The 18,383-nt window shown below is 46.2% G+C and overlaps 1 long non-coding RNA gene across 1 annotated transcript; it reads left to right on the top strand.

The window, feature by feature from the left end:
- Positions 1-6,665: 6,665 nt before the first annotated feature.
- LOC140581482 (uncharacterized) lies at positions 6,666-14,924 on the top strand. The gene is made up of 2 exons (XR_011984563.1): positions 6,666-6,711; positions 14,099-14,924. It is a non-coding gene; the product is annotated as an uncharacterized lncRNA (long non-coding RNA).
- Positions 14,925-18,383: the final 3,459 nt, after the last annotated feature.

The following is an 18,383-nucleotide window of genomic DNA, read 5'->3' as shown; positions in this document are numbered from 1 at the left end:
GTCAGCTCTGCTTAGCATACTGGACTATAATGATGCAGGCTTGAAACCCATGATCGCTATGCGACTATAAATCTTTAAACGGGTGTAAGCCAACGCAGATTAAGTAACAGGGTTGGTCCTAGTCTCTCGGGAACTCAATACGCTTGCCATGATCCGAGAACGGGCCAGTGTGGTCAGGGCGGCACGGCTGGGAGACCGTTAGGGCGGGCGGTCCTTAAAGCAACAGGCTAATGTTTTTGGACAATCTTGTTCTGTGGTCAAAACAAGACTCTCGATTGACGGTCAGGACACAGAAGGCTTCTGTGTCAAATCGTCTGCTTGGACGACGGCGGCAGGAGGCAGAGGACCAGCTCTGGAATCACACTAAAAACACAGATCTTGATTGAAGGCGGCCAAGTGTCATTTGACAGTGATAAACTGTTCCCACAATGCACCATGTCTAATCGCTAAAATAACACTGCTGCAGATGACCAAAAAGAAACAGTCGAACCTTTACGAGAAAATAGTGCTACGTTGTGGATTTCATGCTCAGCTATTTGTCGAAACTTACTGGTAATAACTTAGTCTTAATCTTCCACTATCATTTGCTATAGTTAATCAGTACATGTTAAGGCTTTGTGGAAAATAAAAGATCAGAAGAATAACACGTCTCTGCACCTTGAACTGGACAAACATTGTGGATCGGTGAAAACGCATAGATAACAATTTGTTGCTCTTCTCTACTGATGTAACAGCAATGTGCTTTGTCTTTGTCAGTACAGCGTTCAGTAAAAGCTTGGCGTCTTTGTTAGTCAGCAAGCGCTTTTACCTACAGAACAGATACTTCTATAATATTTATAGAATCATGTACAGTGCACAGATTTGACTGGCAGAAAAAAACTGTAACAGAAAACACTGAATGAAAAAAACTTTGAGAGATGGGCTGCCATCAAAGGGGAGAAGAATCCAAGAGGAAGGCTTTGAGACAGGACTGTAGCTCAGAGGCCTCGGGTGGCATGGCTGGTCTCAACCTCCACCCGGACTCTGTTGGGAAAAGACAGTCACGCCACAGCCAGTAGTGAGCAACTGCTCTCTCGCTAGGATCAAATTAGCCCGCCACTGTTTGTTCCTCTCCACTGGGGAAATCCAGCTAAATCGACAACGGCTCTTTGTCACGCTCAGCACCGACACACCAGCCTCATCCTTTTCCCCCTTGGAAGTTCATTTATATTGTAATGAGACAGGCAGGGCAGAGTGGTCCAGGGATGCAAAGTCACTCCAGTCAGACCATGGAATCGGCAAAACAACACACTGCATTTAGCCTCAGAACAATCTATGAGCTCTAAGGATAGGGGGCTCGACACACTTCAGTGACGCCGTCTATTCAATTTTTACGCTCGTTTGCTAAGGCCTCACTCTCCCCCGCCGTCTATGCTTGCTTTTCACTAACCGGCTGCAGCTGGGCTTTTGTGACTGGGGAGCATGCAAGATCCGTAAGCTTCAGACAGTCCTGGCATCCAGGCTAGACCCCAGAAAGGCCTGTCTCTTCTCCTACCCCATCCTTCCTCTTTCTGCTGCTTTTTGGCCTGGAGTTTTAGGTCCACCGAGGGCACAGAGCTTCTCATTGTGCCCAGTGTTTCCCAGATAAAAGTCTGCGCTGGCATGTGCCCCAGACATGATAGTGGCTCTTTCCATTTTAATTCGGCTGTTTATCTCAGACACCCGCTACTGCGTATGTATACGCACAGCAGGAATACAAGATGGTGTTAATGTGAGATAGTTTAAAGTGAGAAAAAGTTTGATAATATGTAAACAGATTGACATATTTCAGAACCCGTGTTGAAAACATTTTAGCGGGGTGATAAAGCGTACGCGTGTATATATTGCCATCGTGTGGCCATAAGAGATAATTACAAGAAAAAAGTTTTTTTTTTTTTAAAAAAAAAACGATTGCATTCGATGATCACGTAATTTACCAAGGCAATCGCAATATGTAATGAATAATTTAATCCTGTATACTCTGTTGAAGGTGCAATAATACAGATAAAATTAATTGCACTAAAATGAACTAAGTGAACCTTTCAAAATACTAACCACATAAAACCCACAATGAATCCAAACATATTGAGAAGAACATTATTAGATTAGATTAGATTAATTTTGAGATTATAGGGGGACATTCTTGAGCATACAGCAGCAAGGAATGTAAAGCACAGTGAACATATATTAAAACAAAACAGACAAAGTGCAAAATGTGATTTTTTCAGTCTTCAGGTCAAAATGTTCTTGATTGACTGACTGATTGAAAGTGCAGAGGAGTCAAAGCACAGATGGTCCGAGGTGCAAGTCAGAGCTGTGATACCCTCCTTCCAGGTGTAAAAGAGTTTTGTTTGCAGGGACAGGCCTCTAGGGGGAGCTGGTCAGACATGGAGGCTCCCAGGACAGTGCTGAGACTGTGGGCCGCTGTTGGTGGGGCAGAAGGGGGACAAGAAGTTCTTTCTCGCCCAAATCCTGCCCTCTCTCACCCTGAATGCTGCCGTTTGTGCAAATGCAGGCCCCGCGCTGGCAAAAGGCACCCGGCCACTTCATCCCTAAGCGATCAACGCCAGTGTTTTCCACAGCTCATTCACACACGGATGCGGTAGCGATGAAAGACAGGGCTGTGGGTGAGGAGGAGTGCAGTGGCCACCCCCAAATGCCACTGGATACACTCTAACCCCCAGCACAGCCCCCAAAGATCACACCTGCCACTTCAGCGAGGATTCACAATGCATGCCGAAGCAGAGAACTTAGAGACTGATCTCACTGTCGCTGGCAGGGGTAAGTCAGTGTTTCAGCTTCAGTTCCAGAGACACTGGCCTCGCTGTTTCATGCTGCCCTCAGACGAACGTTAATAAATCAGACAGCTTAAAGCCAAGCTGGTTTCTGTTGGGCAAATAAATGGATCCCACGGGATGTTCAGTAACAAATACATTCTGCTGCTCCACCTGTCAATTCAAGCTTAGTCAGCATCATGATAAACTGGCCAATAAAGTATCAATGGGGCTCAGTACGGGTCGGTTCCCCTGAATCCCCAAAAACACTCACACCACAGATCAAAGATGGCTTCTGGCAAGTGACCCTGTCATTACGGGCCAGCTGTCCCTACACCACTGGCCAGACGCAAGGTCCAAGTCAGCCTTGGTGGTTTGATGGGGTTACCATGGTAACCTGCTTCACTTGAGCCAGACCCTGATCTCCACACTCATCTCCACTGCAGCTAGGGGATCCGATCAAATTTCTTCAAGGTTTCTCCAGCATCAACTAAATAGGTAAACTACTGTTTGTGAGGTTAATGACAATTACGGCGAAATTACCGCATAAGTCAGTGGGTCGGCCTCCTGGCCAGGAGGGGCCCTGCTCAGCATCTCAGCTGCGCCGCATGCCACCGTATTTAATCTGCCAGGACCATGGGACTCACCAGCCGCCTTGTGCCGCCTGTCTACCTCCGTAAATCAGCGCTGGCGGAGCCGCCAGTTAATGAGGCTGTCACCGTGGCCTGGGCAGGACAGTGAGGCCCGACTGCCGACGCCCCCGCCCCTTAATGTCCTCTGTAATCACCCAGCGCTGGAATCATTAGTGGCTAATCGTTCGTGGTTTTAAGGAGACTCCAATCCGACCTGATGGCTCTATAGCTGTCTTTAAGATGGATACAGTAGAGCCGCATTTTGCAAAGGCTGTAAAGGTGTGTGGGGCTGGCGGTGAAAGCTGAACAGCCACAGGAACTCAGTGCCATGTCCCAAACACTGCCGTCTGCCCAATTCCCAGGTCTAATTAATGATTCGGGAGCTGCAGTGTTAAGTTAAAGAGTCTGCTTCAGTGCCATCAGTCACCTGGTCTCGTCTCACGTCCCTCTAACCGGTGTGTTATGGTTTTGCAGCGGTCCTGTGATGGTCCTGTTACACTTCTGTAATAGTTACCTACCTGCATTGTGCTACCCAGCTGAATCTCACCTCCGGGTTGACTGAGTAACTTCACTCTGCTGCCAAATCGTTTACCAGACACGATTCACAATCTGCCTTCCGCCTGCCCCCAGACGCACCAAGTGGCCATTCAGGGCTGAGCATCTGAACCAAACAGGTACTGGCATTCAAACTGCCTCATTATCCTCTATAATCAGAACAATGAGACACAGGTACAGGCTGCCAGCAGAGAGGAAAATGCTTATTTGATGGCTATGCTGTAAAAACAGATCCGATGACTGAAACATGATTAGAAAATGCTTCCCCAGTGAGGTCACTGATGCACACAGGGAGACCCTGCCTGGACCACAGCATCAGACTGGGGTTCTGAGGGCCCAAAACTCACCAGTCCCTCCTAACTGGGAGCAGAGCTTCTCCATTCTGCTCTTCTGCTTCTATTAAATTATACAGCATCGTGTTCTGCTGCTGGAGAAGCTTCTGCAAGCTCAACAATGAGCTTCTCTCCAAAGTGAGAAGCCCCCCACCCCCGCCCCCCTCCCACCGCCGCACGACCTCAGCCAGGCCAAGACATTTATTCTGTTCTCCCTCAGGGCTTTGTGTGTGGTGTCTGGAAGGTGAGTGCGGAGCTCTGGTGCAGGCTGAAAGCTCATGTCATGCACTGATGCATCTGGAGGACCTGCACATGACTTGAGTCGCTGGCCCTTTTCATTTCCAATGACACATTTCTCTTTCACCCCTCCCTGGGAATTGTCCCCCAGAACTGTCCCCACCAGAACGCTTAGGCCCAGCAGAGGTCCACGCTTAGGCCCCGTATTGGTCCACCCCAGCCACCTGTGGAAGCATTTCTCAGGTTGCAAAAGCTTTAAGTAATGTCTGGTAATTGCAATGCTTACATTCGGCCAGGAGATGGCAGCAAGAAAATAGAAGAATAATTTCCCCACGGTTATTAGGATAATTCACAAGGTAAATTTATTGTGTATGTGTGTGTCTGTGTGTATGTGTGTGTTTTACTGCACTTTGGGGAAAATTTTATCAAATGTGATCAATGCAAACCCACACACACACAGTGCCCGGTTACATCGCACACACACATGGATAAACACAAAGACACAAAGTGCCCAGTCACAGTGCACACACACACACACACACACACACACACACACAGTGCCCAGTTATATCGCACACACACATGGATAAACACAAAGACACAAAGTGCAAAGTCACAGTGCACACACACACACACACACACACACACAGTGCCCAGTTACAACACACACACACACACACACACACATACACACACAGAGCCCCCGGTTAGAGCTCACACAAACGGGCAGGTGTTACCTACCTCCTACCTATCAAAAAGTAGCTAATTAAAACAACTAATCTCTCTGCAGTTTGTACAGATTATATAATTGCAGTCATTGAATAGTGTGAGACCTGCGATGGACTGGCATCCCACCCAGGCTGAGCCCTGCCTTCTGCTCTGTGCTGCCTGGGACAGACTGCAGTGTAAATGACCGTGGTAATATACTCTATGCAGAACTGAGCTATGATCCACAGTATGGAAAATTCGTAAGTAAAGTGAGCAAACCCACTTTGCAGTATAACGCTCAGGACCGTTAATGTTAATGAAGAGGATGAGAGATCAAAGAGAAGGAAAGCTAGACACAAGGCTACCAGGCTCAGGACAATGCTGTACAGGGAACTAATCAAACCTGCATTAAGTAATATCATTTAACATAGCACAAGGCAAACAGACACACACATACACAATAAATTTACCTTGTGAATTATCCTAATAACCGTGGGAAAATAATTTTTCTATTTTCTTGCTGCCATCTCCTGGCCGAATGTAAGTATTGCAATTACCAGAAAAAAAATCATTTTAATATTTTTAAATGGTAGTACTCAATTTTGGCCACCAGACGGCAGCATAAAATGTGTGTGTGCTGTAACAGGGCACTGTGTGAGAGTGTGTGAGGTCTAACCAGTGTCTGTCTGTGTGTGTGTGTGTGTTTCTCTGCAGTAACAGGGCACTGTGTGTGTGTGTGTGTGTGTGTGTGTGTATGTGTGTGTGTGTGTGTGCTCTATGTGTGCGCTGTGTGTGTGTGTGTGTGTGTGTGTGTGCACTATAACAGCACACAGTGTGTGTCACTGTGTGAGCTTTAAATGAGCTCTGTGTGTGTGTGTGTGTGTGCTGTAACAGGGCACTCTGTGTGTGTGTGTATGGGTTTGCATTGATCACAATTGATAAAATTTTCCCCAAAGTGCAGTAAAACACACACATACACACAGACACACAAATACACAATAAATTTACCTTCTGAATTATTCTAATAACCGTGGTAAAATAATTTTTCTATTTTCTTGCTGCCATCTCCTGGCCGAATGTAAGTATTGCAATTACCAGAAAAAAAATCATTTTAATATTTTTAAATGGTAGTACTCAATTTTGGCCACCAGACGGCAGCATAAAATGTGTGTGTGCTCTAACAGGGCACTGTGTGTGTGTATGTGTGTGCGCGCGCTCTACGTGGGCACTGTGTGTGTGTGTGTGTGTGTGCGCTGTAACAGGGCACTGTTACAAACACTGGTTTGTTACCAGATGTCTGCAATTATACTCCTGTCCTCTAAGGGTCAGTATAATTTCCTAGAGGACTATAAGGAGCAAGAGCCTATATAAGGGCAAGGGCGGCCATGTTTGTTGTGGCTCAGAATAATGGAAGTAAGTCCTTATTTGAGGAACGGGAAGCGTTCATGGCTCAATGTAAGATGTTTTTCTGAATGATATGGATGTATTGTTTGTTTAATTTAGTAACAGTTGTTTGAATGATATAAATGTGTATTTGTTGGGTTTAGCAAAAAGCGGGATGTATCATGTTTTTATTTTCAGAAAGGACTTTTTTTCCCCTGATTTACTTGCAACTGCCAACCTTCTCTTTCCGGCTTCACATCCTACCATTGTTTGGACCATCCTCACTGGGAAGAGGACGTTTGGTCTCCACTTTGGACTCTGCTATTCATTTCAGTTGTATAGTTATCCATCTCAACACCAGTTTTCTTGAGTTATTGTTAATTCATTATTTACATGTACATTTGCTGGGGTAATATGCTCACCTTTATTAGTAAATATTCTTTTGTTCTGTGAACTGATGGTGTATTTCTCTTTACGCCCCCCTGAAATGTCCCTCCCTACGTTTAGTGTGTAATAGGTTGGTTCTGAGGCAGGGATCAGCAGTGTTACATAAGTGGTGCCTGAACAGGGACCAGGGTTTAACAATTCATTGTATCTTGCATTAGTAGTGGTGTTGCCATGACTAGCAGCAGCCCTCAAGTAGAACATAAGAAAGAACATAAGAAATTTACAAACGAGAGGAGGCCATTCGGTCCATCAAGCTCGTTTGGGGAGAACTTAACTAATAGCTCAGAGTTGTTAAAATCTTATCTAGCTCTGATTTAAAGGAACCCAGGGTTTTAACTTCTGCTACACTAGCAGGAAAACTATTCCATACTCTAACTACATGCTGTGTAAAAAGTGCTTCCTCAAATTTGTTTTAAAATGTTCTCCTGCAAATTTCCACTTATGCCCACGAGTTCTAGCATTTAAACTAATATTGAAATAGCCATTTGGCTGAACAGCATCCAGACCTGTTAGAATCTTATAGACCTGGATCATGTCCCCTCTTAGTCTCCTTTGTTCAGGCTAAACAGATTCAGCTCAGCTAACCTCTCCTCATAAGACATTATTCTAAGACCAGGAATCATTCTCGTAGCCCTCCGTTGCACCTTTTCTAAGGCAGCAATGTCCTTCTTAAGGTATGGTGACCAAACCTGCACACAATATTCTAGGTGGGGTCTTACCAAGGAATTATATAAATGTGACATCACCTCCCTTGACTTAAACTCCACACACCTAGGTATATAACCCAACATTCTATTGGCCTTGTTTATTACTTCCCCACACTGGAGAGAGTGGGACATGGAAGCATCAACATACACACCGCGATCTTTCTCGTAATCAGCTACCTTTATTTCAGTGGAACCCATAAAATATCTGTACTTTATATTTCTGCTCCCTGCATGGATTACCTTACATTTATCTGTGTTACAGACACGGGATGAGTTCCAAGACCCAGACTTCACAGCTGGTCCGTTTGTGACTGGACAAGAACCTTTGCAGGATATTATCCAATCTTTAAGTAATCTTTATGTGTCTGAAGACGAGGGTGAGGGATCGGAGGAGCATGCTCAACTGCCTCCTAAGGGAAAAGCACCTCTTGCCCCTTTTTCTCCAGAGCAGTTACAGGAGATGTTAACCCGGTTGCAGGTAGTGGAATCGTTGGTGGAGAAAATCAACTCTGACTTCAGCACTTTTCAAACTTCTCTAGGCGCTTGCCAGGTATATGTGCAAGGAGTGGAGGACAAGGCAAAGGCAACGGAAGAAAGATTTGAGTACAGATTGAATAGGGAGGTAGAGTAAAACATCTTGTGGAGCTAGGTCAGTCAATTATGGATTGTTTACAGAGGAGAGATGGACAATTGAAGGCTTTAATACTGACACGTATTCCGCCATCTTCTACACCTGTCTGCCTCGCCTGGGGGGGGGGCCTGGGGTGGGGGTCACCCCGCCTGGCTGGACCGTTTGCCGGGGGGTCTGGGGTTGGCTGGTCCTTGGCTGCTAGCTGAGGTCTTATCGGGCGTGGTGGGGTGGGACTCTCCCGGTCTGCGCCTGGGGGGGGGGGGGGTTCCCTGCTGCCGGGCTGCCTGTGGCGCCCCTGAACACCTCGGTTGGCCATCCCTGCCGGCTATGCGGGGTCGAGGATGGGGACTAATCGGGGCCAGTTGGGGATCTGGCCCCGGTGCCGGGGGGGGCCCACTGCTGGCACGCCCTTATTGCTCTCCTGGGCCCAACACCACATTTCACACAACACTAGGGCCTTGAGGGGCAGTGGGGAGGTGCGCAGAGACACTGAATGTATTGCAATTACCAGAAAAGATCATTTTAATGTTTTTAAATGGTAGTACTCAATATGGGCCACCAGACGGCAGCATAAAACGTGTGTGTGCTGTAACAGGGCACTGTGTGAGTGTGTGTGTGAGAGAGAGAGCTCTAACCGGGGGCTCTCTGTGTGTGTATGTGTGTGTGTGCTCTATGTGGGCGCTGTGTGTGTGTGTGTGTGTGTGAGTGTGTGTGAGCTCTAACCGGTGTGTGTGTTTCTGTGCAGTAACAGGGCACTGTGTGTGTGTGTGTGTGAGAGAGAGAGCTCTAACCGGGGGCTCTCTGTGTGTGTATGTGTGTGTGTGCTCTATGTGGGCGCTGTGTGTGTGTGCTGTAACAGGGCACTGTGTCTGTGTGTGTGTGTGTGAGCTCTAACCGGTGTCTGTGTGTGTGTGTGTTTCTGTGCAGTAACAGGGCACTGTGTCTGTGTGTGTGTGAGAGAGAGAGCTCTAACCGGGGGCTCTCTGTGTGTGTATGTGTGTGTGTGCTCTATGTGGGCGCTGTGTGTGTGTGCTGTAACAGGGCACTGTGTCTGTGTGTGTGCACTATAACAGCAGACAGTGTGTGTCACTGTGTGAGCTTTAAATGGGCTCTGTGTGTGTGTGTGTGTGGGTTTGCATTGATCACAATTGATCAAATTTTCCCCAAAGTGCAGTAAAACACACACATACACACAGACACACAAATACACAAGAAATTTACCTTGTGAATTATCCTAATAACCGTGGGAAAATTATTTTTCTGTTTTTTTGCTGCCATCTCCTGGCCGAATGTAAGTATTGCAATTACCAGAAAAAAAATCATTTTAATATTTTTAAAGTGTAGTACTCAATTTTGGCCACCAGACGGCAGCATAAAATGTGTGTGTGCTGTAACAGGGCACTGTGTGTGTGTGTGTGTGTGTGTGTGTGTGTGTGTGTGTGTGCGCACTGTGACTGGGCACTTTGTGTGTATGTGTTTGTCCATGTGTGTGTGCGCGATGTAACTGTGCACAGTGTGTGTGGGTTTGTATTGATCACATTTGATAAAATTTTCCCCAAAGTGCAGTAAAACACACACAGACACACAGACACACACATACACAATAAATTTACCTTGTGAATTATCCTAATAACCGTGGGAAAATTATTTTTCTATTTTCTTGCTGCCATCTCCTGGCCGAATGTAAGTATTGCAATTACCAGAAAAAAATCATTTTAATATTTTCAAATGGTAGTACTCAATTTTGGCCACCAGACGGCAGCATAAAATGTGTTTCTGCTCTAACAGGGCACTGTGTGTGTGTATGTGTGTGTGTGTGTGTATGTGTGTGTTTTACTGCACTTTGGGGAAAATTTTATCAAATGTGATCAATGCAAACCCACACACACATTGCCCAGTTACATTGCACACACACATGGATAAACACAATCACACAAAGTGCCCAGTCACAGTGCACACGCACACACACACACACACACACACACACAGTGCCCACATAGAGCACACACACACACACACACAGTGCCCACATAGAGCACACACACACACACACACATTGCCCACGTAGAGCACACACACACAGTGCCCACATAGAGCACACACACACACACACATTGCCCACGTAGAGCACACACACACACACAGTGCCCACATAGAGCACACACACACACACACACATTGCCCACGTAGAGCACACACACACACACACACACAGTGCCCACATAGAGCACACACACACACACATTGCCCACATAGAGCACACACACACACATGCACACACACAGCGCCCATATAGAGCACACACACACATACACACACAGAGACACCGGTTAGAGCTCACACACACTCACACAGTGCCCTGTTACAGCACACACACGTTTTATGCTGCCGTCAGGTGGCCAAAATTGAGTACTACCATTTAAAAATATTAAAATGATTTTTTTTTCTGGTAATTGCAATACTTACATTCGGCCAGAAGATGGCAGCAAGAAAATAGAAAAATAATTTTCCCACGGTTATTAGGATAATTCACAAGGTAAATTTATTGTGTATTTGTGTGTCTGTGTGTATGTGTGTGTTTTACTACACTTTGGGGACAATTTTATCAAATCTGATCAATGCAAACCCATACACAAGAATTTTCCCATGCTTTTTTGGATAATTCACATGGTAAATTTAGGTGCTTGTGTGTGTGTGCGCGTGTATGTTGTACTACACTTTCGGGACAATTTCATTAAATGTCATCTATGCAAACCCACACCACAGTGCCCAGTTACAGCTTGCACACACACATACACAAACACTCTATTAATGAAAGAACTACCTGTATCTACCATTGCCAAAAACTGCTGCCCCCTGATGCTGATTGGTAATGTGAGCGCTTTGGAAGTAATGGGCACCCTTCCTTGCATCTGTAAGGTGTTTTTATGGCTAACCTTGCTAGAAGTTCATTTATGTTGTTGGTCAGCTCTTGGGTGGTTGAACTTGGGTGGTTATGATAGCGTTTGACTTCCTGCCAATCCCGTTCAATCAGTGTTCCCACTCTCACTAACTCTTCCACAGTTTTAGCAGTACCTCTCAGTAGGCTTGCCAGACGGGGATTACAATTACACAGAATAGCATGTACCACATCCTTCTCTGTCATGTCATTCTTCCATCGCAGACACAGTGCCCTGTACTGGAAAGCAAAGTTACGGATGGTCTCTTGGGGTCCTTGTTTCCTCTCATGGATTCTTCTCTCTGCTTCGTAATCCTCAGCAAGAAATGATCTTAAAGATCTTAGGATAGCATCCTTAAATTGACTCCATGTTCCAATGGCTCTTCTCTGCCAACCATCAATCTTTAGCAGTACCTGACAGAACCAATGGCATTGTAGCTAGTACTTCCACATCGCTCATTGGTCTAACAGCTAAAAATTGTGTGTGTGTGTGTGCTGTAACAGGGCACCCTGTGTGTATGTGTGTGCATGAGTTCTAGCTGCGGGCTGTGTGTGTGTGTGTGTGTGTGCGTGTGTGTGTGTGTGTGCACTGTGACGGGCACTTTGTGTGTTTGTGTTTATCCATGTGTGTGTGCGATGTAACTGGGCACTGTGTGTGTGGGTTTGCATTGATCACATTTGATATAATTTTCCCCAAAGTGCAGTAAAACACACACATACACACAGACACACAAATACACAATAAATTTACCTTGTGAATTATCCTTTTTGGCAATGGTAGATACAGGTAGTTCGCTCATTAATAGAGTGTTTGTGTATGTGTGTGTGCAAGCTGTAACTGGGAACTGTGTGTGTGGGTTTGCATAGATGACATTTAATAAAATTGTCCCGAAAGTGTAGTACAACATACACACGCACACACACACAAGCACCTAAATGTACCATGTGAATTATCCAAAAAAGCATGGGAAAATTCTTGTGTATGGGTTTGCATTGATCAGATTTGATAAAATTGTCCCCAAAGTGTAGTAAAACACACACATACACACAGACACACAAATACACAATAAATTTACCTTGTGAATTATCCTAATAACCGTGGGAAAATTATTTTTCAATTTTCTTGCTGCCATCTCCTGGCCGAATGGAAGTATTGCAATTACCAGAAAAAAGTCATTTTAATATTTTTAAATGGTAGTACTCAATTTTGACCACCAGACGGCAGCATAAAACGTGTGTGTGCTGTAACAGAGCACTGTGTGTGTATGTGTGAGCTCTAACCGGTGTCTGTGTGTGTGTGTGTGTGTGTGTGTGTGTTTCTCTGCAGTAACACGCGCTGTAACTGGACACTGTGTGTGTGTGTGTGTGCTCTATGTGGGCGCTGTGTGTGTGTGTGAGCTCATTCCGGTGTCTGTGTGTGTGTTTCTGTGCAGTAACAGGGCACTGTGTGTGTGCGTGTGTGTGTGTGCGCACGCGCTGTAACTGGACACTGTGTGTGTGTGTGTGCTGTAACAGGGCACTGTGTCTGTGTGTCTGCACTATAACAGCACACACAAAGCGGACTGATGAAATCAGTCAGGGCAATGACCTCGCAGACCAGTGGGCTAAAAGTTTAGCTAAAGATTGGGTTTGGGAATAAGGTTTTGCTAGCAAAGGATGTAGATAAACTATGCACTGATAATGACCTTGTTTTGATTCAAACAGGTGCTACAGAGGGTGAGCTCCGCGGATGGAAACGGAGCGGTGCACGGTGTGATGGGGAAGGCGTGTGGCGACATTCTGGGACTAACCGACCTTATCTTCCTAGATCTGCGTATCCAGGGATGGCCAAAGCCGTTCATGGCCTGGATCATGTGTCTCGTGACGGGATGGTGGCAGCTGTGACTCGGGTGTGGCATGCCCCTGGGTTTGCCACAGCTGCTGCCCAATACTGCGGGAGGTGTATGGTGCGCATGAAAGTCATTGTGGGGAAGGGCATTCCAACCGACCCGGCAGTGACCCCGAGTCCCCAAAGCCTGTTCGATCACCTGCAGATGGATTTCATTGAGCTAACGCCATACAGGGGATACAAGTATTATTTGGTGATTGTAGATCTGTTTTCCAGATGGGCATTCCCTTGCCGTCGCCCTGATGCTCTGAGTGTGGCTAAATGTCTGGTAAAGGAGGTGATTCCTTGATGGGGCATTCCATCTAAAATCATTAGTTTTTCCATCAGCTGAGGTGCCTTGTCTGTCTCCAAGTAGTAGAGATTTTGTGACTAGTTTCAATGTAAAAAAATGCAATAACAAAAATCCTTCACGTTTGTTCTTTTTGCGCATGCGGTGAGTGTACGCGTTTCCTTTTTGAGATTGGTTAATATTGTCCTAAGATGGCACCCGTACTCTCCCCCTAACCGGCAGTGATACCGGCCTCACTGCTCAGTCTGCGGTTATCGTTGCTGGGAGGGAGTTCATATTTTAAAGTAAAGACCCTTTTAGAATTAATCTTTGGTGTCAGATTTTGTGGCAAATATGTTGTGCTGTTTTCCTGTTGTACGGAAAAAAAAAATACAGGCTAAAGTGCAGTGAAGTCCCAAGCGAGTCTGTCTCTCACACAACGCGGGGGCTACAGGAGTATATTGGGGATAAAATGTGTATCGGGGCAAGTTCTGTGTCGGTGTGTGAGGTGTGACAGTGATTAAATGGCGGAGATGCTGGTCTGCCTGATGGTATTAATCGCTCTTCCTCCTGCTTACAGACTCCTGCCAGCTGACACTGGACCCCAACACAGCACACAGAGGCCTGTCTCTGTCAGAGGGGAACAGGAAGGTGACACGGGGGGCAGAGCAGCCATATCCTGATCATCCAGAGAGATTTGAGACCGAAGTCCAAGTTCTGTGCAGAGAGAGTCTGACTGGCCGCTGTTACTGGGAAGCTGAGTGGGATGGAGATAGAGCTGAAATTGGAGTGATGTACAAAGGAATCAGGAGGAAAGGATGGAGTGCTGATGGTCTGCTTGGAGCCAATGACAAGTCATGGAGTTTGCGCGGTGGTCCTCGCAGTTACTCTGTCTGGCACAAGAATGAACAGACTCCCATACCCATACGGCCCTCAGGCTCCCGCAGAGTAGGAGTGTATCTGGATTGGGGGGCTGGTGCTCTGTCCTTCTACAGAGTCTCCTCTGATGGACTGACCCTCCTGCACTGGTTCACCTCCTCATTCACTTAGCCCCTCTGTCCAGGGTTTCGAGTTTCTCGAGACTCCCCAGTGTGGCTGTGCATAATGGGATAGTTCACTGCCTGCTGGAGGAATCATTTTTACTGTATCACAGTGTGACATGTTGCCACTTCTCCACGGTAAATCTCTGCTTTTTAACCTGTATAATCCATTTTTTTCTGAAGTATGACTGATGTTAGGCAAAATAACCTTTTCTCTCTGACTAAAACATAATGAAATGTAATCCTGGTGGGGGGGGGGGGGGGGTGGGCATAAGGTAACCCGCTCCCCTGTATATGTACATTCTATATATTTATGTATATATTGTATTTTCCTCTCTACAATGAAAATAAAGGCCTTCTACTCTATCTTGTTAATGTCCGGATTCATCGGTGCCCAAAGCATAGCAGAGTAACATAATTAAACAGATGGTACTGACGGTATTAATCGCTCCTCCTCCTGCTTACAGCCTGCTTACACAATGCTTAAAATTCACTTTAATACTACAACTGAGCATAATGCACTTGTAGACTAAATCGGCATATATAATAACCGTTTAACTGCAGACAACTGAGAAAGCAAAAAACATCTGTAGAGCTGGAAACATAAAAACAATAAATCACATTAAAAACATACTGTCATGCCCTGCATGCCTGTTCCCCTGTGTTCCCTGTTGTGTGGCGCTAACGAGCCTCACCTGTTCCTCGTTTAACCCTGCCTCTCATTACAGCCCTCGTGTGGATGATCCCAGGTGCCTCTCGTCTGCTCCCTCGTCTGCTCCTCATCGCCTGAACCTGATCCTCTGCCAGCTCACATTCTCAGTGAACACTGTACTGAATTGTCAGCAACCATGGTACCTGCAGTTTGGACTTTGCAGTCTGTGTGAAGCTAAGCAGGATTGGGTCTGGCCTGTGTTTGTATGGGAGCCCAGTTGGGTTGTTGTTCTGTGAAGATCCTGGTGCTTTACTGTAAGGCCTCATTAAGGGTTGCTTGGTATCTTTTGGAAAAAGTAGTGGTTCAAGCCTGAGTCACGTCCACTACTATACTACACTATCCGGCAGATCGTGATATGTTGACGCCTTAAGGGTTGGTGGCGCAACACACTAAGTCTCCGGAGCCTGCGATCCGGAGGTCGCTTGTTCAAGCCTGAGTCACGTCCACTACTATACTACGCTATCCGGCAGATCGTGATATGTTGACGCCTTAAGGGTTGGTGGTCGGGGCTGGGTGGTGGCGCAACACACTAAGTCTCCGGAGCCTGCGATCCGGAGGTCGCTTGTTCAAGCCTGAGTCACAGTCCTTCTGTTATACTACGCTATCCGGCAGATCGTGATATGTTGACGCCTTAAGGGTTGGCGGTCGGGGCTGGGTGGTGGCGCAACACACTAAGTCTCCGGAGCCTGCGATCCGGAGGTCGCTGGTTCAAGCCTGTGTCACAGTCCTTCTGTTATACTACGCTATCCGGCAGATCGTGATATGTTGACGCCTTAAGGGTTGGCGGTCGGGGCTGGGTGGTGGCGCAACACACTAAGTCTCCGGAGCCTGCTGGTTCAAGCCTGAGTCACAGTCCTTCTGTTATACTACGCTATCCGGCAGATCGTGATATGTTGACGCCTTAAGGGTTGGCGGTCTGGGCTGGGTGGTGGCGCAACACACTAAGTCTCCGGAGCCTGCGATCCGGAGGTCGCTGGTTCAAGCCTGTGTCACAGTCCTTCTGTTATACTACGCTATCCGGCAGATCGTGATATGTTGACGCCTTAAGGGTTGGGGGTCGGAGGCTGGATGGTGGCGCAACACACTAAGTGTCCGGAGCCTGCGATCCGGAGGTCGCTGGTTCAAGCCTGACAAATAAGAAGCATACTTATTTTTGATCAAAGAACAGAGTTAGGAACTATCCTGGGTAGGGTGGGATTTGAACCTGCAACCTTCTGATTACAGACATAGCAGCTTAATCCACTGAGCCACACTGTACCCCAAACAGAAAGATTTCCTATCCACAAATCAACAACAGCTGACAAAACAGTAAAATAAGACACAGGGAGCTATGGGGGATTTGAACCCTGGTTCCTTGGCTATGAGGCAGCACTGTGCTATCCAGCCACCACCCCTCCTACTGCTCCCTGTAGGTAACTGATGTATTTGCTTTCTTTAGGCTCCAGCTCACATTCTCAGTGATTCAAACTGTCAGCAAAATCTGGCCATCTCACATACAGTGTACAGCAGGAGTCTCCAACTCCAGTCCTGGAGAGCTACTATTCAGTAGGTTTTCTGTCTCACTTGGCTTCTGATGAGCCACACCTGTTCCTGGTATTTACCTGAGAACAGGTGTGGCTCCACAGAAGCTGGGTATGATAGAAAACCTACTGGACGGTAGCTCTCCAGGACTGGAGTTTGAGACCCCTGGTGTACAGACTACCTGGCTGTACAGGCTCCACACACAGGGAGTTGTAGGGGATTTGAACCTGGCCTTGGTATGTGTGAGGCTGCTTTCAGTGAAAGCAGTCTAAAGAGATTTTTCAATAAAGTGTCAATTATTAATTCCTTAAAATGCTTGTCCTATTGGAGTGTGGGCACAAGGCAGGGTACACTGTTTTTAGACTGGGATGGGGGTGAACACACTATTGTGGTGGTGGTGTGTGGGGAGGGTGAGGCTTAAACCAGGTCCCAGAGGCATGAGATAGCTGTGCTAACCACTTTCATTTTTTTCCTTATTAAACCACTCAGACATGACTATGCAACACAGCACTGCACAGGGGTGCGTTTCCCAAAACCATAGTTGCCACCTACGTTAGCAACTTACGTAGTACGATGACGTCTGTGATGTTTGGTTATTCTATATTTATATATTACAGTTCGTGAATTTTTGTATGCGACCGGCTGTTAAAGTTAGACCATAGATATTATGAAGTTTGTTCGTTTTTGCGCACGACTTGCCGTGATGACCAATCATCGCTGAAACCATTGTAGTTCAAACTACGGTAGTTAAAAACTAACATGGTTCAAACTACTGTGGTACGATGGTTTTGGGAAACAGTCGTACGTCGGATGTTGGTTAATTTGAACTACCATAGTATGATGCATCGTTAATGCTAACTTCCATCGTTGTTTGGGAAAGGTACCCCAGAGCAGTAATAGCATCAACCAGGGGGTAAGTCACAGGTGCAGCCTGTGAACTACACCTCCGCAGTCAAGCCTAGTGAAGCATGTCTATCATCATTTAATGTGGAATAATAAAAAATTAAATAAAAAAACATTTAATCCAATCAAAATACAGAACATCAATAAATAATACAAGAAAACACAAATCACCAAAAAATACAAGACTAAAAAACACACTGATAAAACCCACTCTCAAAAATCATCCCATTTCCAAATCAAACATCCCACCTCCAAAAAAAGAAACAAAAGGTCCAGAAATAAAAGTGGTGTTTATTCCATCCCTTGGAGTGTCAGACCTTCAGACTGAGGTGGCTGCCCTCCAGATTGCAGTGGAGAAAGTGGCCAATCAGACACTTGATCCTGTAAAGGCCGTTCAGGGTGAATTATCCGCGGTTAAGCAGGTGGCTCTGCAAAACCGTATGGCATTGGATATTCTATTGGCTGAGAAAGGTGGTGTTTGTGTTATAGTGGGGAGAGAATGTTGCACGTACATCCCCGATTCCTCTCAGGCTGTGTAAGATCTGGAGGACGTGGTGCACAAACGGATGTCTGCGATACCTAAGTAGCATGGCCTGTTTGAGTACAGCTGGGACAATTGGTTCTCCTCACTGATTCTTGGTTTATCCGGGGTGTTTAAACCTTTAGTTTTTAGTATATTGATTTTGCTT

The sequence above is a fragment of the Paramormyrops kingsleyae genome, chromosome 21 (genome assembly GCF_048594095.1).
Source record: "Paramormyrops kingsleyae isolate MSU_618 chromosome 21, PKINGS_0.4, whole genome shotgun sequence".
In the NCBI taxonomy this organism is placed as follows: domain Eukaryota; kingdom Metazoa; phylum Chordata; class Actinopteri; order Osteoglossiformes; family Mormyridae; genus Paramormyrops; species Paramormyrops kingsleyae.
Note: the sequence above shows the minus strand (reverse complement) of the source record. Positions and strands in the feature narration are given on the sequence as shown.